Source organism: Etheostoma cragini, chromosome 9, assembly GCF_013103735.1.
Source record: "Etheostoma cragini isolate CJK2018 chromosome 9, CSU_Ecrag_1.0, whole genome shotgun sequence".
NCBI classification, from domain to species: domain Eukaryota; kingdom Metazoa; phylum Chordata; class Actinopteri; order Perciformes; family Percidae; genus Etheostoma; species Etheostoma cragini.
Window position 1 is genome coordinate 4,503,787 of NC_048415.1, and position 21,720 is coordinate 4,525,506.

Consider the following 21,720-nt stretch of genomic DNA (forward strand, 5'->3'; position numbering starts at 1 on the left):
TTAACATGACTTAAGATTGTATCCATATCACCAACAAGTAGTCCCAATCTTAGCTTTGTGACCAAAATCCTTTACAGCAATGCAGGACAACATCAACCAAAAATAATCCTGCTCCAGATGCTTGCTCCAATGAGACACTGGTGAAAAGATATTGAAACTGAAAATTATGATGTTTTTGAAAGAGTCATGCCTACAGATCTACTGTATCCTATAGAAGAGCTAATGGGATGGGTGTCTTGAGTATGTATGCATTGTGAATTATCTTGCTTATAAGCACCAATATGATCCATTCTGTCATCTATAAATCAAAAAACACGTCAGATACCGTGTGTTTGTGCGTGTCTGTTCATGCATACCCTCTAAGTGTCCAGATGAGTGTAAAATGGGCCTGTTAAGTGGACTTAAAAACATTTTCAGAGCGCCTCACTCTGGTTTTAGTTCTTTCCCAAAGCACAATGTAATGGAGCATGACAGCTCCCTGGTTCCCTGACGACCTTTGGCCCCAATCACAGTGGTGTGGGACCCAACCCTACCTTACCCTGCTCACACAGACTCTCTCTCACACACACACACACACACACACACACACACAAACACCTCAGCACATTGTTTCAACAGATTAGAGGAGATTGCTAGAAAAGTCTGTCAGACGTGCAGCTTGTGTGGACAGCAGAAAGAGTTAGACAGGAATTGCGCGCTTTTCTCCCCGGTCATCTCTTTCTTTCTGTCTCTGTCTTATTTTCTCACTGACAGCATTCTAATGTTGAAATGTAATTTTAAAGAAACTGGTTCTCATTTCTGTCATCAGTGATTATAACATAAATGTAATTTTGTATAATGTTTAATAACAATTGGTTATAGTTTGCTAGAATAGAGAAGAAGAAAAACAGAACAAAGTGGAATTGCTTGCTACAAAAACTACTTGGAGGTTCTTTTACTGCAATGTAAATATGATCATTTTCTGTGTAATATGAGCACTAATTATCTTTTCCCATGCAGTTGATAAACTTGTTGTTGTGTTGTATTACATCTTCATCAATACAACCTGTTTGCAGTATTTGTAGTCAAATTGGGCACCTGGCATAACATAGTGAGCTTTAGTGTTAGCTTGTAAAAACAAATCAGGCACTTAATTACCACTTAGACTTGACAAAGTCTTTGCTTGCAAGCTGACATTTACTTAATGACAAGAGGAGGGGGAAAGTAATTTCCACTTTTATATTCTCTACTTTTTAATGTCCTTATTTTATTTCCATGTCCAGTTTAAATTTCTATAGCCAATTTTTTTAATCATATTTATCTGATTCTGTTGTCTCTCTCCTGGTTTTTCTCTTGTAAAGGTTGATAATTGATTGTAATGAATTTCTGTTTGTATTTTGGCCCGTGTGTTGTATTTAACTGCCCAGTTTGGCAGCCAGGCCGGGTTGGCAGATACACCTTTACAAACTTAAACCCAGCGTGTTACAGCTGTAACCTTAATGCAGCCATGAAAGCAGCAAACAAACAAACAAACAGGATCAACAGAGTTAGATTCTTCCTGACCTAAAAAAAGTGCATGTTTTCTAACAGTTGTAACCTTGGAGATGTATTTGCAAGATAAAAAACAGCTTAGAGCCCAAAAGGACGCAGAGTTGGCTTATTTCCTTTTGAACAGGTACGCATTTGTGTACTCACATTAAATTATATTGCTAGAGTATCCGAGTTGGTTACTCGCAAAAATTGAGGCAAAGTCAGTATAGTGATCCTGACTAGTCCTGGCTAACACCAACATGCTAACCAGGCTAACTGCTAACCTTAGGACCAGGCAGGCGGTCCACAGCTGTTTACTACCGAGGGGGTAAGCCAGCCTTTGGAGCCATTTTGTTACTAACAAGCCATCACCCGCCGTTACCATCCCACTCACTGCCTTTCATTTTTACGCCACTTTGACAGCAAATAACTTTACATCTGAAGCGTATAAAGACTCTATTTGTCCATTGCTAATTTCTAAAGAAATACGACAATGTATAAAAGGCTCCATTACCTTATATCCCACATTATGGCTCGTAGCAGGTGGTTTCGTAAAGATATGCTAACGATTGTGTCATAACCACATGACTTACTGTTGCATAGTAGAGGGATTACCGTATAGTACAGGAGAAGCTTGCAGGCAGTTTCGACTTACATTAGCTGTTTAGGTTTAATTACTAATGTTAACTAGTATTTTGTTTAGCAATAATTAGCCTGTGCCTATGTTATCTACTTACATATACCTATGCTCTCCGTCTCTGCAAGACTGGGAATAACTAAGATTTCTCTTGGCACAGCTAACAGACTTACAACTTTCAGACAGGTTGTTCACGTCACATCTACGTCGTCAAGTTCAGTTGGAGTCTGTGCAGTAACACTCAGCCATCACTAGAAAAGTGCTTCTAATAGACTTCACTGGTTACGGTGGAAACCTACGATGTCACATTGTCCATTTCTTATACTGTGTATGTCTACAATGTGTAGCGTGATCAGTGGCCGTAGCAGACAACGGTGAGTTGTTTTAAGCCAAGAGAGGGGGGCTGTACATAAAAGAGGACCGTGAATTTGCAGTGTGAGAGGATGGCAAGGTATTGGTTTTAGCGGTTCTCTTAGCTAATTCTAAGCCTAACAAGTGTGCTTATCCGTTGGATGAAGAAGACGGCAAGTTGGATGTGTTTATAGCGGTTCCTAACGTAATTCTAAGCCTAGGAATTGTGTCTGTCCGTTGGGTGGAGAGGACAGCGAGGCTGTTGTGTTTTTAGCAGTTCCTTCCGCAATTCTAAGCAAAAGAAATTGTGTCTGTCAGGGTACAGAGCTGTGCGTGAGCATGAGCTTTCATGACTGTCTACACTACCGGTCAAAAGTTTGGGGTCACTTGTAAATTTCCATACCACTCCATTATAGACAGAATATCAGCTGATCTGAGTGGTGGGCTGATCTTTAATGCAATATTTACATTGCCCATTATCAGCAACCATTCATCCGATGTTACAAGGACACATTCTGTATACTAATCTGATGTCATTTTAAAAAATGAACTGAGAAAACACTGAGAAAACCCTTTTGCAATTATGTAAGCACACAAAACTGCTGCCCTAGTTAAAAACAATGCAACTGATCTCAGCTGGTATTCCGTCTACAATAGAGTGCAATGGAAATTTCTAAGTGACCCCAAACCTTTGACCAGTAGTGTATATCCAGCATCTAACTTGAGCTACTCCTTTGTGCTCTGAAGTAATGTCTGGCTATGGGAGGCAAGCTCTAGAAACATTGTTGTGGATGTTGCGGTCTTAGCCTGGCAACCTCCGTGAACTTTGAGTCTGGGGAGGAGGGGGCTGGGGAGACAACTTTCCACTATTTTGAATATGTACTGCATTAAATATTTACAGAATTAAAAACTAAGTGTCATTATTACATATTTCATCGTTAAAGAAGCATAGCAACAATATCACAGATCAGACCAGAGGACACAATTTCTCTAATGGTAAGGTTGCAAGTTTAAATTGCAATACAGAGACATACACTGCATATTAAAATCAAACTAAGGAGAGGCAGTATGAACAAGGTGGAAAATCTGTTACAATTAAGCAGGTAGACAATTCATATTTCTCTAAATAAATCCTGATTGGGTGTTGTAGATGTGATACACAACTAATGTATCTCATTTTGTTATGACCAAAGTTTTTTTCACTTACTGTATGTGCGCGTTTGCATGTGTCTCCTGGCAGGGGGACGTGATTTTGGCGGCACTGATTAACACAACTCTCTCATCATTAACATCAGCAACACACACACACACACAGACATACACAAACACACACACACTTGCATCTGTCTGTCCGTCTCCTGTGGTTAGTGTCAGTGATTGTCAGTGTGTGTGGCTGTGAGATGCTTCAAATACTTGTGACAGAATCCCAACCAAGCAGAAAAGAGGCCACCACACTCGCATGTGCACGCATAGGCACCCAAACTTGTGTGTGTGTGAAGCAGATGTCCAGTGACAGCTCGCTGCTGGGGGTCATCTGGAAGAAGCTGCCTGGGGGACAGAGGGCGGCATACTCACACACACACACACACACACACACACATTAACTCATAAGTACGTCATCATGTATGGTTGGGATGTGTTGTCACCGCTGCAATTTCTCAGCGACACAAAACATATTAAGCTACTATGAGACGGGTCTAAAAATAAGTTCTGCTGTAAAGCTTTTTTACACATTTTGTGTTTTTTTAAATGTAGTTAGTCAGATACCGACTTAAAAAAGGTTATTGGTATTTTACCATAAGTGTTTATTTAACTCCACATGAAACAAATTAGAAGTGGAAATATATATAGATAGAGATGTAGATATGAAGACAACTTCTCCGAGCTACTGTTAACGCAAACATCTAGCATTGATGCAGTCAGAAATTAAACACTATTATCAGACAAACAATCAGAGGAAATAACAAAGCAAACAAAGATATTGATATGTTACTTGCTATGATTTGACTTTTGTCTACACAACAGTGTAGACAGTTCTGTTTTAGCGTGTTGTGTATTAATGTTTTCTAAAACAATCTAATAACAAAGCACACATACACAGTCATTGTAGTTCTATTTATTTCACCTGCTTCAGCTTCAATCCCCTGATATATCGTGATCTCTGTCTCTTGTCACTTTCCTGTCACTTTATCCCGCTCACTGTGCACGTATCCACTTCTCCCTCATACCCCCCACCCACACCTCCCCTCCTGCAGCTGTATCCAAAGAGAAGGAGGAGGTGAACAGGGGGATGAGGTAAGTGGGGTGGGAAGTGGAGAGCAGGAGAAACCACCAACCCCTGTGGAGAGAACTGCTCCATTCCCACACCACAGGTGACTGCCTTCCATTCCTCTTGCCCTTCGTTTTTCCTTTACTCTTCCCTCCAGTCTTCCCTCTCACTGCAAACAGGACCACTCTTTCTTAAAGGAACAGTTTAGCCCCAAATAAAAATGTTGTCAATATTCCCTTGCAGGTTTATAGACTACCACCAAAACCACAGCAAAGAACAGTTACAGTACATTCTGTATCTGTCAAATTGTGTAAGACACATTTCTTTAAGCATCTTGACTTATGTAACAAAAAGTAAATTTGCCAACATCACAATATTAATAGTGTTTCTTTATTTTTAATTTTGTGTAAAGTAGTGTATGTTGTGTGTAGGCTTTGGACTCGAAGCTGTGGATGAAATTGCTTTTGTATTGTTTTCATCATATCATGACATCATATTGTATCATATCATGTCATATCATATTATATTATGTCATATCATATCATGTTGTATCATATCATATATCATATCATATCAGTGGACAATTCCACAAACCCCGGAACATTCAATGAGTTTGCAGTTATAACAGCTGCTCACAAATGTTTCCCAAACTGTCTCTTTTTTTAAAAACTGTCAATTGCACACACAAAATGCTAAAGGCCTCATATTGCCTTCAAAATAAAACACTGCATTCAAAATGCCATAAATACATCTCAAAATGAAACATTCGCATTAAAAAGCAAACACGTTTTTCATAATAAATATGTTTGGTTGCACTTTGTGCAAGACAAGGTCTGATTGATTTGGAATGCTGAAATAGTCATTAGATAGTTGCCTGTTCTCATTGCTGAAGGGTTGAAGTATGGACACCACTGTAAAGCTACTCAAGATGTCCTTTACTCATTGGTCAATCCATTGTTGATCACATGATGAATAAGTGTGGCCCTGATCTGATCAGAGCACTCCTTCTTCCCTCCTCTTCCGTGTCGCCCTCTTTCTCTCCCTCCTCCTCCCCTTTGCTGTCTGTCTATTGTTGGCATCTATTGTTCAATACAGGTAATCTGACCTTTGACCTATGTATAGGCCTATACTAAAGCAGTGATTGGTTAGTGTTCAGGTATGCATAATATGTTTGAACACTTACAGGAGTGAGTTTGTGTGTGTGTGTGTGTGTGTGTGTGGTGTGTGTGTGGTGTGTGTGTGTGTGTGTGTGTGTGTGTGTGTCTGGTGAATAAGTGTATCATTTTGATTGGCTTTTTGATTCGGTTTTTGTGTCTTAGGTGGAGAATTGTGTGTAGTGTCTTGAAAACAGTTTTTTATGTAAACAAAAACAGGGAAAGGCTGAGAAATAGCTTATGGTTTTGGAGATTTGGTGTGTAGTTTTGCTCTTTGAGTGAAAGGTCTCAAAAATCATGTGCTATGTAAAGATTTTAGATGATCATTAACCAATCAGTGCTTCATTTTAGGCCTATAAATAGATCAAAGGTCAGATGACATGTTTTCAACAATAGATACCAACAATGAACAGAGATCAATGGGAGTTGGAGGAAAGGTCAGGGGACAACATTGAGGAAGTTCAAGCAGGAAGACGGGGAACAAGAGGAGTTGGAAGAGGATGAGGGTAAAGAAGAGAAGGAAGGAGAGCAATCTCTGATGAGATCAGGATCAAACTTAGTGATCATGTGATCAACCCCGGCATGACCGTGAAAGTACTTTCACTTTAGAACATTGTATTGAAATGTAGATAGAAGCCTATCAAAGCCAAACGAGCTTTAGATAAAGACTTTACATGGTACATCCAAAAATGTACTGAGATGTGTTGTATGTATGGCATGTACGGCAGTTTCACTTAGATGGTGATATGAGGCATTGTACTGTATGTGTAGTTTTGGGAATTGTGTGTTTTTCAAAAAAAGCAGAACTGGGTGGCACCAGATAAAGAATTGAGGAGGAGAAGTCTGTTTTTTCCAGGCCACCAAACCAATTAGAGCAAATAATACCCCCCACTGCTACTGCCACTTCCCCGGCGTCCACCTGTTTACAGCCTAAGGTCGGAGGGCAAGGGTTGGTGGGGAACGTGAGGGGTTATGTGTGTGTGTGTGTGTGTGTGTGTGTGTGGGGGTGTGTGTGTGTGTGTGTGTGTGTGTGTCTCTCATCATATAAGAAATACGTGACTTTTTTCTGTATTACCAGATGCATTTCTCAGGGAGCTTTGTTTATGAAAAACAGCTTTGTTTTACACTACAGAGTGAAGGACTCGTTTACCATTCTGAACACCAATTAAAATCACGTATTTTTTGCACAGCCACACAGGTGTTTCCAGCTATTTTGATTCATCTGACCGGATTCATTCAGAGTTACGTTGGGCAAATGGACAGTATGCTAGATTTTACCCAACCCAAAGTACTGTACCAACAGGAATAATGGAGGGGCAAGTTGCCTCGGTGCAACAGGAGTGAGGAGAAAGAGGGAGATGCCTTGAGAAGACGTTTTATCAAGCAAAATAATTGACAAACTAACACTTCACCATCGGTTTGACTTGTATCCTTTTATTTTTGCAGTTTTAATATTACATAAATTCACATATAGACATACAAGTCATCTTAATATTGAATGTATACATGAAATACAGTACATCATTTAACCATTGATCTTTTGCAAGGGGTTTGTGTTCAACTGCTACAGTAGTTCTTGTATTATTCTGTGAGCAATTTTCCTGTCCCTCTTTAAAATTTGAAACACAGTAATACATTAGGGTTGGTCAGAGGTGACTATGTGGAAGGAAAATGAGATTGAGATTTCCATCTGTGGTCCTTGCTCCGGCCAAATATCAATATTATGTGCTCCTACTTATTGAATGACAGCAACCAAAGGTGGAAGCTAATATATCAGATTGTGCTGGTTTATTTATTACTGTCCCTGTTTCCTTCCTGTTCTCTCTCTTCCTCTCTCTTTCTCTCTCTCTCTCTCTCTCTCTCTCTCTCTCTCTCTCTCTCTCTCTGTCTCTCTCTTATTTGGGCCAAAACATGAGATCACCTGGCAGTGAGACATGAGGGTTCAAGTTCCACAATAGTCCTGCATCTCCTATCGTGTGTGTGTGTGTGTGTGTGTGTATGTGTGTGTGTGTGTGTGTGTGTGTGTGTGTGTGTGTGTGTGTTATCACACTTCATCTCTTGTTTGGGTTTCAGTAGGTTACACACGGCTGCTGAGAGGGGCTGTATGATTACCATTCACAGTGCTACAATGAGCTCATCTGATTTCATACATACACACACACACACACACACAAATTTCCATGCACTTAATTGAACATAGACCCGGGCAATGCATGTATACACACTTACATAAACACAGATGCACAGACCACAAAGCTGCTGTAATAACACAAACAACGTGAGCTCAATCATACTTTTGTTGTTGTTTATGAACAACTTTATTTCCATGACTTCAGTTCAAGTTGAACTAACTACTGTTTTGGTGAACAGAAGAATACTGAATGCAGGCTTTGACCTGAAGTTTACATCTTCCTACTTTTTTTTTGACTGTTGTCACTGTCATTTATTATTTATATTTGCACATTATATTCACACAGAATGTAGCATACCTTTTGGTGTTGTGTCTTATTTTTTTCAAGCTACAACGTGTTGTCTTTATTATTCATGCATGACATTAATTACCACTGATACCTGTAACCTTTAACATGCAGTACTAATAACGCCCAAAACAACAAGAATAATAAATAATATTAATAATAATAATACTATCTCATTTAAACACCCACTCTACTGTAACTACTCTGCTTTTTTGCTGTTACTTGTAATGACAGTGTGGTTTAACTGCTGCACTGAATCACTCAGGATTAGCGCATTAGCTTATTGCCTAAATGTGAAAATGTAAATTCCCTAATAATAATCACTGCTATGATTAACTTGCAAATTAATTTCATTTTAATTAATCTTAATATAACATTTTCCAAATTTAATAACATTCATTTGCAGGTACATTTAACTGTATGTTCAGACTCATTTGAATATTAAAGGGGAAACTCCACACATTTACCAGTCATAAGGAGTGCTACTCAGCCTGTTGGATAATGACGGCTGTCGTGCCACAGGGGTTTTGTCAAGTTGGAGCAAACAACACTGGATGATGTCATCAGGGTTATCTTGGTTTGGTTGTGAAAACTGAAGGAAAGGGGGGGGGGGGGGAACTCTCTCTTCTGACTCCCCCAACTTTATAAAAGTACAATGACAAATCACTAGTGTCACATATTTGACTTTTCCTGTACCAGACCATCCATCAATTGTCATTTTTTAATGCTTGCTTTGATTGTCTTAAGCTTTTCTCACATGCGCCGACTGTGTGGTAAATGACGGCGGTGTTACAAAGCCATAAAAGTCATCCATAAAAGTCATTTTAACCTGGTCGGCAAGAAATCCTCACGCAAACTTTGTCAAAGTATGAAACCAGGTGAGGCCTACAGGAGACACGGCTTAAAACATGCTCTACATATTATGTTACCACGGCAACTACAGTACACCTATGTTTGTAGCAGCCAAGCACTAAACCCTGTGTGACCTAATAATTACCAGTTATAACACACACACACTCACACAACGACAATAGCTAGAAACCAAAGGCAGGAAGGTTGTCAAGAAGACAGGCTGCCAGACAGACAGGTAGAATGATAGCTAAGAGTCACACAGAGTCAGACAGGTGATCACAAAGACAAGGGATGGTGCTATTTGCTGTTTGGAAAGAGAGACTTGTTGGTTCTACTTGTTGATTTATTTTTAGGATACAAATAGGGGCTGATGGAGAATTAGTCAGATAGAGAACTTCAGAGACAGACAGGTACAGACAAACAGACTGGATAAAGGCAGACAGGTCAGAGAGACACACAGGCAGACATGTATATGGACAGACATTTGCCATTACAAATAGGTATATAATGCCAGGTACATACAGTTTAAGGACAGACAGGTACAGAGTCAAACAGGTACAAAGACAGACAGGTAATTCAGAATGGTAAAGGTGGTAGGGTAAGTCAGACAGGTACAGAGTCAAACAGGAACAAAAAGATAGACAGGTCGGACACACAGACAAGTTGTGTGGCAGGTTTGTCAGACAGGTACAGGTACAGAGACAGACAGACGGGTTGTCAGGTCTTCTAGGTCAAAACAGCTGTAATTATTGAATTAGTCTGAAAATTCAATCCTAGGCCTCCTCACATTTCGCATCTAAGCTGCACCACCAAGCTGTAATCCTTTGCCAACCCTGGACCATGTGTGTGTTTGTGGGGGGGAGGGTTGTGTGTAAGAGAGAGAGAATACGAGATATGAGAGCAAACTTGCGTGTGTTTGTTTTCGCATATTAGAGCAACTGCTTGTGTGTTCACTTTCCCCTCCCCTACAAACCCCTTTTCCTCCCCTTTCCCCTTTCCCCTGCCGCAAACACACACACACACACACACACAGCTGTGTGAGTATCTTCAGGTGTATTTGGTTTGGTTGGGAGGAAGGGAGTGGAGTTTGCTGTATTATCGCCCTGAGAAACCTCTGATCTCTAAAGCACTCGCTTAAACCCTGCTGCTCGGAGGAGGGTTTACACAGTCACAAACACACACCATGCCAACAGGTGTGTTTTACCTTGTGTGAACACTGATTTGCTCATACTGAGTGAAAAACTGTGTGTGTGTGTTTGTGTGTGTGTGTGTGTGTGTGTGTGTGTGTGTGTGTGTGTTCTTTGATGAGAAATACTGAAAAGGTTCTTCTTGTCGAAACTGCACTGGGTCTAATCCAGCCTGCTGACAGAGCCTCATCCCCACCACTTCCTCATGTACACGCACGCACACACACACACACATACACACACACACACACACACACACACACACACACACACACACAAACAGAGAGCTGGCCCAGCCTTGACACAAAAGGTTTAAACCTTAATTGGCAGATTACCCTTTTCTAAAGTTGGAACATTCCTGTGACATCTGCATTTATTGCACTTTGTAGGTTTACTTCAACAAAGTTCAGAACTACTCGCTCACGTGCAGAGAAGTTTATGCCTCGACGCAGAGGTCCAGGATTTGAGTCCGATCTTTGGCTTTACCTGCATGTCTTTCCCTCCTCTCTCCCCTCTCTCACCTAGCTGTCCTGTCTATTAAAGATGGGAGAGAAAAAAAGAACTACTCTTCACTCAGGGAAAACTTGCTTATGCTGGCTCATCTAGATATTGTTTACATAATATTTACTGTATTTAACAAATGTAGATATACTGTAGATATATTGTGATGTTAGCAGCAGTTCCAGTTTCAGCAGCTGGGCATGCCTGGATGTATGGTTGCTAACCGGCATTCAAGGTATTACATGTAAATTAGACAGCTTTGGAGTTGTTTGAAGGACTTTTACTAATTTTTTAATTGAGGCAAATTATAGGATTATGAGATTATTCAAACCTTTTAACAATTTTCCCCAATATACACAGATTATTTATTGCTGACAGCAAGAAAGAATCACATAATGAACTATTGAGTTAGTACAGCGGTAAACCCACTATCAGGATAATAATAAACTGTATGTGTGTAGCACCTTTTAAAACATAGTTACACACGGCTTTACAAAGGGAAAAAGGTTTAACATTTTAGCGTTACAATTAAACAAAATCAGGCAAATAATGTAACAGGTAAGAAATATTAGAAATGAAAACCAATATCTTTTACTATTAGAGACGTGCAAGGATGCAAATAATCAGTTTTCCTGGGAAATTTATTCGGCAATTTGCGCACAACAATCATTAAAAGGGTTGTAACTAGGATTACAAGGACAAGAGAGAGACTTGTCAAAATGACCAAACAGTTTTAAAACAACACAATAGAATACAGTAAAAAACTAAAAGACACAATGAAACAAAGGACACCATGGACTGTAAAAGTGAGTATGAATGTGAGTACAAATGACTTATTGTGACAGACGACAAATGAATTTCTCATCTGCCAATTTTCCTAAAATGCCAAGATGCTTCATTAAAGAAACACTTCAAAATGTACACATCTGCCCCTTTCTTAGATTGAACAGTGTTTTTTCAACATCCAGGCCTTCATGGAGGTATTCGTTGACCTTCTACAGATGCAACGCATTCTCATGAACAGGCTTGTATGATATTGTGTAAAACGTTATGCACAATAAAACGTATGATATGATAACATACCAAAACTAGGAGACCGCCGGCTGGTCACGTGACATCCCACCACATTGTCTGGCCCATTCAGTCTGATCATTTTAGTTCTATATTAGTCTTAGCCATCAGTGTCTGCAGTCATCTGGAAAATTCTACAACTCTTACCTTCCTCCTCTGTCAACACCTCAACCTAACAGTACTGTGGGCACACACACACACTCCCACATACAGACCCACACACACACACACACACACCAAGGCATGCACGCAGATAGCTTGAGTGTTGACTAAGTCATTAGGAAATAGTGGAGTGAGTAAGTGAACAACTGCAAACTATAGTTTCCACTCTGGGTGGATAAAAAGTGTGAAGTCAGGCCAAAAGGTGTGCTTCTGATTATATTATCATTTGCATAAAACTGCACTAATGAAAGACATAACAACACACATATCCAAAAAGTCCACTTTCCCTTAAACATGTGCATATCAGCAATACATAATTCGCAATGTTGAGTTTTTACTTCAAAACGTTACTGGAAGTCAACTCTTTTGTGGAAAATTGATTGTTGTGTGAAGGGTCACCTGCCTAACTGATGTTTTAGATGGCTAATAGGTTGATTACAGCCATTGAAAGCTCCTCAGTTGTGCTCAGTCTCATGTTGGAATATGAGGACGCTGGCGTGAATATCGCCGCTTCACAATCCGCGAAATTAATGTTTGTTTTATTTTCTAGTGTTTGTTTTCTAGTGCTCAGGGACATCTACAAATTACAACACAGAAAAGAGATACAACAAAAATATTCATTAATTTAATAATTAAATAAGATAATGTCACCAAATTTAATTCAGTTATCAATTGCCTAATGCTAGTTCTACTACAGCACTTTGAAAAAATAAGTATTATTTTTAGTAAATAGTTTTGTTGAATCTCTTTTTGGTGTTGCAATTTGTAGACGTCCCTAAGCACTCCTTTTACTGCCGGTAGCAGTAGCAGCAGAGAGCAGAAGTGTTATTTAAATAAACTCCTGGCGTACTTACAAAATTTTCAATTCATCCTTGTATGAGTGCATAACCTATTTCTACTACTGTTGAAGTTTGGTATTGCCCTGCAATATGCTAACCAGCTAACGCTAACGCGCCAAATGTTCGTCCCAGGTGAAAATAGCTTCTGGGTTGTTGTTTGGCTCTGGGTTGTGGTGCAAAGGACCCTAGGGTGAAATTACTGCAAACCAACACTTTAACTGTTTCACCATGTTCAATCAGGGTGAAACTGTTTTGATGTTAGCCTACCGCTTTCTTGCTAAGAGGGACATTGTTTTGTATTAGAGGTGCGTAAAGACCTAATTTACGGTTGACACAGAAGCTGCAGTAGCGGTTGCTAGGAGAAGTTAACATTTTTAAATGATGATTTAAGAGTTGCTTTATCAACTTACGGCAACTTGTTTAATCTACGCTTGTTGCAAGGGTTGCCACCTGAAAGTCAAATTGGAATCATCAGTTGGAGACCCCTCAGTCAATCCAGAATATTCTAGCTGAGCAGTCATTTTATTGTCTGTCCGTGTACTCCTGGGGACACGTTTGTCCTGATACTCTCCGGCAGCTCACGGCAACTCTACACAATAGAGTTCAGATCCGTCGTTAGCATGCATTAGCTATGATGGCTAACTTAGTTTGTTTACTTAATTATGTCTCTGTCACCCTTAATAAAAAATAACTAGTGTATAAGAAGAGAAAAGGGAACAAATGGTTGAACATTCTTATTAATCGACTGACAAAATTCTGAGTTGGCTACAGCCCTACTCCCCTTTTTTCTGTGGTGGTTTTTCATTAATGAAGCTAGGTGGCTGGCTTTGTTGGAAGGTAACATCCCCATTCCTAATCCTTCCCACTAAACTCTGAATGGTCTGTTGTTTATCCAATTTGAAAATAAGCTGTCTATGAGCACAACTCTAGACCTTTTTGAAGGGCTGAACAAATAAGAGATGTGATCTGTGTTTTAGAGGACTGAAATGTTCAGGTCTACTTTCTAATTCATGACCATACAAGCACTGAGGAATGAATTATTCATGATAACAATCAAATTGTTAGTATTTCCAGGGTTGGTTGATTGATGTCATGAGTCATGACATTTGCAGCTCTTTCAAATGGGACCTTAATCATGTTGAATTCCTGGCGCTCAAGTTCAAAATCATACACTTTAAGCTTTAATTTGTCAAATTTAACACAAGAGAGGGGCACACAGGTTTAGAACTGCCTGAACCAACACAAGGCAAAATGTCTATGAAATCACCATGGTGTTGGAATAGGCACAATCAGCTATTGTGGCTTCATTTCCAAGGATAAACCTCTCTCCTGCTCCGTATTTAATTACTCCACTTTTTGTACTCCCTCCTCTGTATTCCCCATCTGCCCAATTTCTTATGACTCCTCATAAAAACCTGCTTCCACAATGGAAGTCGCAGAGGTTGGACAGAAAAGACATTTCATTATCCAGAGTCAGAGTCTGGGGAAGCCGCTCACGATCTTTAAGCATGTAGGGGCTTCTATTGTGGTTCCCCGACCAAACACAGAAAGAGAAAAGAATGGAAAATGAAACAAAGACTTTTTATTTTGTGTAATATGCTGGAGCAAAAAAGCACTCTTTAACTGGAAAGAACCATAAAATTGTGAATTAAGTAGTTCAAAGATGATTTGGGAGGTACAGTTAATGAGAGAGTTTAGTCAGGTCATTTAGTGTTAAAACTTCTGTTAGTACACTACTGTGCTTCTCACTTTGTAATTGATCCCAACCTTCCACAAATGAATGGTCATTGATGGGAATGAAAGGTTAAATTGAATCATTTGTGCGGTCTGCATAATTCAAAGAATAAAATGTGTTTTCACAAGCCTTCTGAGTGTCTCTCTACAGTCTGCTGTACTTTGTGGCTTAAAGGCTTTTAGCTTCACATAAGTTGCATTTTGACTGTATATTACACAAAAAAGGGCATGAAGGTCAAAGACTGTACAGCTTGTCGAGCATCTTCACACACACACAGACAAACACACTATTTACAGAACAGAAGGGTTTTCTGTAAATATCCCTTTAATCGGCCTAATGAAAACACAAGCAGAACATAACCACAGGCTGTACCATCATAAGCCATTAAATATGGATTATGGAGGAACTACCCTGAGGTTCTCTCTCTCTCTCTATCTCTCTCTCTCTCTCTCTCTCTCTCTCTCTCTCTCTCTCTCTCTCTCTCTCTCTGGTTTTTAATATAGGGTTGTTCAGTCAGTGAGAGTGAGAGTTCACACACACAGCTGTAATTAGCAGCTTAGGCAGCCAGCCAGCTCTGTAAATGCACTGTGATATATATGTGTGTGTGTGTGTGTGTGTGTGTGTGTGTGTGTGTGTGTGTGCGTGTGTGTGTGTGTGTGTGTGTGTGTGTGTGTGTGTGTGTGCATCCACTGACAAGGATGTGCACATTTTGTCTCTGCGCATGTTTCTGCGCAGGTGTGCATACTCTACGTGCACACCTGTGTGAGTGTGTTTGTGCGCGGTGAGTCAAACATTTGTGCGTGGGTGTTGTGTTTGTCTGATCTGTGTGCTGATGGAGAGCTGAGGTGCTTGGAGACGAGCTGTGACGTGTATGTGTTTGTGTGTGTGTGTGTGTATGGGTAGGGTGATTGCTCCCTAACACCTGGTATTAGCACCAGTAATCCTCACACCACATCATACTCACGCACCAGTCCCATGCAGATCACATTCAGCTTATCGCCTGTCCTGCTTCGAAGTGTTTCACAACTCGCTCTTGTGTGGGGGGTGTGGGTGAGGTGTGTGTGTGTGCGTGTGTGTGTGTGGGAGGGGGGGTTGAGGTCGGGAAAATATTCCACCAAAGAGCGTTAAGGGTAATCCATCCTTCAGCGGCCATGTTAGACAGTGGTGAAATAAGTACAAGGATGCTTTACTTACTTTATATAAAAGTGGAAATACCACAATGTAAATACTTCAATTAGTATTTAGTAGTAATAAAGTACCTTCAATTCATCTGAAATGTTTCAGAGTGGAACTGTTTGGATCACACTGTGTGTGTATGTGCCAAAGTTTCTTTTTCTGCTTTTGCTTTCAGCATTTTGCATGTAGTGTGTTTTCTGTTGCAGTAGTTTTGGGTAGGTCATGAAACTAAAACTTATGTCAATGTCAGGCAGAAAATAGAAACACTCCGTTAACATTATTTTTACTTCCCTGCAGCAGAATGGGCTCTTTAATTCAAGCTGAAGCAAGTGAAGCACAAGCTCAAGATTTTTTGTTTGAGTATAAAAGATTCCTGAGTGGAAATGCCAAAGTTAGAAAGACCCTCAAAATAAGTAGAGGAGGTAGATAAGTCAGTCTTTCAATAAAAAAAAAGTCAAAAGTGAAATGGATTCAGTAAATGAAATGATTTAAATGTCCAGTGAAGAGATGACAACTAGTGGCAGACAAAACGTTGGCAGACTGTCCTCAAATGAATACATAAAGCCAACATAAATGCCATATTTCCATTGTCTTTACTACACTTCTTTGAGGTTGGCTCTCGGCTGGAGAATCGACACAACTCCATGAACCAACTCTATAGTGGATGGGTACGTATATTGATTTGCAAGTTACAATTCGCACTACATTTGGATTTTAACCTGGCTAGAGTCTGGCTAGAGTCTGAGGTAACTTTACCTGTCTGCCCGCCTGTTTGTGTATCAGCTTATTTCCACATCAGTCCATCTTTCATTCTGTCCCTCTGTCGATGCAGACTGCCCTCCATATTGGATTTGTTCTCTCAATAATTGATGGAGGAGTTATTTTGTAAAGCTGAAGGTCGGCAATCCTTGGTGTCAAATTCGAAATTAGTTCCTCTTGTATTATTAACGTCCCCAAGGGCAACAGGTTAACAAGAGGAACTCTGCAACAATAGATAGAAAGAAAGATAAAATTATAGAAAGACAGATAGATGTTCTTTCCTTTGCCTTATATGTACACACTGTTAAACATTAACACTTCCCACAATGCACTTCATCTTACCTGTAAAGAATGCCATCAGATGTCACTCAGTAGAGGTTTGACAAAACACACCGAAATACACACACACACACACACACTCACACACACACACACACACACACACACATACACACACACACTCACACACACACACAAACACACACACACACACAAACACTCACTCACTTATCTGTGGCTCTAAATAATATTTATTTTAAAACATCCTGTTTATGCATACATATGGCTTGACATTCCGCATTTGGAAATTGATTAGTAAAGGGATTTGATTACAGTAATCTGATGGAGGCTGTGATAAATTATTAAAGTTATCAGGCAGATAAGCAGTGTGTATCAGGCAGTATGTGATATCGCTGTACAAGAGGACGCAAACGGACGTGGATATACATCTAGATGGTGTGAAGTGAGGCATAAAAAGTCTTGTGGGCTGGATGTTTCATTGGAATTGGTTAAATATTTGTGGCTGTACCAAGTTGCAGGATGCAAATTTGTGTGAAGAAACAAGAGAACAATAAAAAGGCTTTGGAGAACAAATACAGAACCAATACTCTGCTAAAGAAAAGAGACAGTCAACTGGGGCACAAGTCCATTGCCAATCACACATTGACTACGAGAGTGGTCTTGTGTTAGAGGAAAAGTCAATTATTACAAAACCATTACAATTCATCCTGAGGTAAGGAAATTAAAGAAGTGAAATCTTAATAAATCTTGTTATAATCTTGACTGATTAACCGAATATCCTATTGACATATACAATAGATCAGGGTGCATGCATGTAAACACAGCTGTGTTCTTATTCCATCATCTGTCATGCCAAGCCAAAATTGAGACGATTGGTCAGATCTACACCCAATTAAAAGTAATGTTAGGGTAGAGAACTTTAGGTGGCTGGGACCCGCTCTTTTTATTTATCCTACATATTTGTGTGTTTCACATTTTTGCTTTGTTTGGTTTTGTAATATTTAAGTAGCTATAGGCACCTCGGGTTCATATGATTTGGCAGATTTCAAGCTTGTTTAACTTTGACGATGGAGAAATAGCCATGACCCTCACTGTGGAGGGTATCTTGACACCTTCCAGTTCCATAGTCCAGGGTTTTCATGTTGTACTCGGTTTCATTTTGTGCCTTAGGTCATGTGCCTAAGACACTTTCAGTTGCATTTGCTGAAAGCATCCATCATAAACTTCAGGTGACTCTGTCACTCTTCCTGAGGCAGGACACGTTTTCTGGACCCCAATAAATCACAAATGGTTGTCTTTGGTCTGTCATGAGCACACAAATGTCTTTAAGCCTTGGGTGACACGACAATGACATGTTGAAAGGGATTATACGTCTGAGTCACACAGTGCGAGATCATCAGGTTGGGGAGACAGATTTACATCAGTTGAATTAAATATGTACGTTTACCTTCAATCCATATCGACGGGATTTTGTCCACCGCCGCTACTGAAAGCAATCAAGGACATTTTTAAGACACTGAAGGTTTTTCAAATACCCTTCAACGCGCTCTCATCACATCTTGTATATGTGTATGGATTTTCAACACTGGCATCAGCCTTGTGCTGGAGAAATTCTTGGTTTCATACAATCAAATAATGCCAGGACATTTTTAATTAAAGGCAGAGCTGCTTCAATAGTTTATAGTTGTGAGAGTGAAAAAAGAAAATCATTGTCCTTTCAAAAACTATTGCACTTTGTCTGGAACTCTTAAAGTAACATGGACCTACTACATATTGTACTTAATAGGCATTGTGTCAAAGTTTTTTTTTTTGTTCATAATGTTGTTGGTTGTTCTTCCTAAATGTAATTCTAGTACTGTAGGCTCTGTCTAGTTTTGTAGGACATCTTACATGTTGTTGTGCATACATTTTTGCACTATATCATACGCTCATGAGAATGCAGTGCTGCTGGACTTTGCAAAAAAGGGTTACATTATAAATACAATACATGTAATTAGAAAAAGGTAAGAGTGGTTTGTACACACATGTATGTACGCGTACATGTGCGGAGCTGCCAATCGGAAGGTAGGTGGTTTGATGCCTGGCCCTGCAGTCCCGTGTCAAAGTGTTCTTGGGCAAGACATTGAACCCCGGGTTGCCCCTGATGCTGCACCTTTGGAGTGTAAATGTGTGTGAGTGATTATCTGATGAGCAGGTGGCAACTTGTACGGCAGCCTCGGCCACAGTGTATGAATGTGTGTGAATGGTGAATGGCAGAGATGGCAAAAGTACCTACTTCCCGCACTCAAGTAGAGGTACAGATAATTGTGTTTAAAAATACTCTGGCTGAAGTGCCAAATAAATAAAGTATTTAAACAAGACAGTATATTTTGACAAATACACTAGTGAGCTTTAAGCTTTAACTTAATTAATAGATATGGAGACATTAATAAACAACCTTTACTTAAAAATATCATTAAATATGCTACATGTAATTTGTAAAAACCAAAACATATAGGAGAAAACGTAATGACTTAGAAACAGGGTTCTGATAAACAATGGCAGATGGGTTTATTGTCATTTTCCAATTTTTTTTGATTTACACAGACTGAGGCCTCAGGAAAGTCCTTCATTAGGCCATCACTTGCCACACAGATATTACACAACAACAAGAAATAGCACAGTCAAAAGAGTTGAAGGAAGCTGAAGTGGACCTGAGGAATACACCCTGGTGCTTTGTTTGGTCCTGTAATGGAAACGAGACTGAAGGTGAAGCCCCTGCTGGCCCTGTGCTTGGCCCCGTGTTAGAGAGCGGGCCATTGTAGTTCAAGTTGTGCAGACAAGACGGTCTGAGTGACCGTTAGACAAGACTGGGACACCAGAGACCATGGAGACTCCCCCAGGGATAAAACAGAGAAGAGAGAGAACTAGACTAGAACAAGGTTATGGTGGGAGGCAGAGTGGTGCAGGGAACAAAGGAGTGCCTAGCTGTCCATTCGTTTTTTTTTGTAGTTCTACCCATTCTTTTGTCTGAGGGGGAACTGTTAGAGCCAGGACGCCCTGAGCAGCAGCTGGCAGGTAGGAACAGAGGGAGGGAGTGAGGAAGGAAATAAGTGGAGGGAGGGAGGAATGGATAGATAGGTGAAGTGAGTAGAGGGGTGGAGGGGACACAGGCCAGGACGTTTGGCCACACACTCAAATCATATGTTTAGCTACATATATATTACAACAGCAGTTGTTGTTTTTTTTCTTATCCAAGCAACAGGGTATAGCACACACACACACACACACACACACACACACACACACACACACACACACACACACACACACTCACACACACAGAGTGGGTCTCAGTTAACATCAGTCAATAGGCTGCAGACAGACAAGTGTGATTACAGCAGATACTGTTGCTCTCACTGCTGTGTGTGCAGTGGTTTGCCTCTCTGTGTCCTGCGTCTCAAGCAAGGATAGAGGGAGGAGACAGAGAGAGGAAAGAGAGGGATAGAGAAAAAGAGAAAGAGAAAAAGAGAGATGAAAAGACAGAACAATCATGTTGTTTGTGCTCTTCTGTCTCAGTGTCTCTGCTAAGTGAGCTGTCAACTTACTGTCAAACATCAGACTTGCTGTTAAGTGTCTCTCTTTAGACACATAATCACTTTTATGCAAAATGTAGTATAAAAGGTCTTCAAAAGAAAATCTTTTGCAACATGTTGGTGTAGGCTAATATCAAAATTGCACTATTAAACACTAAAATAAATCACAGTATTTGTGACGTTGTTTGTGTTTTTGGGCTCATTTTGTCACTTGGGGGAGTCTTTGTCTTTCTCCTGTTGAAACACAATTTCACCTTGAGCTTTCCCTAGGCAAAGGTTTTCTTTCTTGAGCAACCATTTTCATATTGATCCACTGAAGAAGAGCAAAACAGTGTTACAAATAGAATGCAATCAGCAAAACCAAAATGTATGTAATGTGTGTTTCATGGGATAAAGAGTTATTGTGCTCCTTGGAGGTGTGTGTATTACTTTTCCTTGTAAAAGGTAGCCTGTAATGAGAGATCATTATGTTGTACACTATTATGTGAAAACTAGCTACAGTTACATATAAAAAACAACCATAACTTTAACTATATGTGTATCAAATTGAAATTGAATTATCCATTGATTTCATCTGATATAAATTAGTTGCTCTGACATTGTCTGAAAGTGTTGCCAACTGAACAAGGTGAATTACTTTCTTTTAGTCACAGTGATCGTTCACAGAAGCAACTGCGGGCAGATGATTGAAGGTTATAACTTACAATAGAAATATAGGCATACAAATAAATACAACCATTTGAGGGATAAACAGATCATGTTTAACTTAATCGGGAGTACAAACAGACGGAGTACGGCGCGCTCACAGCTATCACCCAATCACTGGACGCTACTAGCCAATCACAGCACAGTAGGGCGGGACTAGCGAACAGCGGGCGCGCGGCAGGGGGTGCGGGGAATGCAGTCGCAACCTGTGTTCGCACTTTAGCCGTGGCCTATATGAAAAGTACAAAGAAGCAATATAAAAAGGAATTGCGTCATTATGGGTGAAAAATGGGAACATTGTACCTTGGCATAGGCTAGGTAAGAAAAACCCACCTTTATTAATGATTGCGCCCCCTGGTAGCACGTTTAGTGATGCAAATCAAACACCTGTTGCTGGCTAACGTTCGGCCTGGCTAACATGCTAGCTAAATGCTCATGGTGCTTCAGCGGTGACTTCTTCG

At 40.1% G+C, this 21,720-nt stretch overlaps 2 long non-coding RNA genes across 2 annotated transcripts in view; one reads left to right on the plus strand and one right to left on the minus strand.

The window, feature by feature from the left end:
• Positions 1 to 6,157, plus strand: part of LOC117951013 — a 20,103-nt gene extending 13,946 nt beyond the window's left edge. Inside the window, exon 3 of the long non-coding RNA XR_004658024.1 lies at positions 6,146 to 6,157. This is a non-coding gene — a long non-coding RNA (uncharacterized LOC117951013). The remainder of the gene's footprint in view (positions 1 to 6,145) is intronic.
• LOC117951014 lies at positions 5,573 to 21,389 on the minus strand. The gene is made up of 3 exons (XR_004658025.1): positions 21,378 to 21,389; positions 8,506 to 8,513; positions 5,573 to 5,640 (listed from the first exon to the last, which is right to left on the minus strand). It is a non-coding gene; the product is annotated as an uncharacterized LOC117951014 (long non-coding RNA).
• Between the last annotated feature and the right edge of the window lie 331 nt (positions 21,390 to 21,720).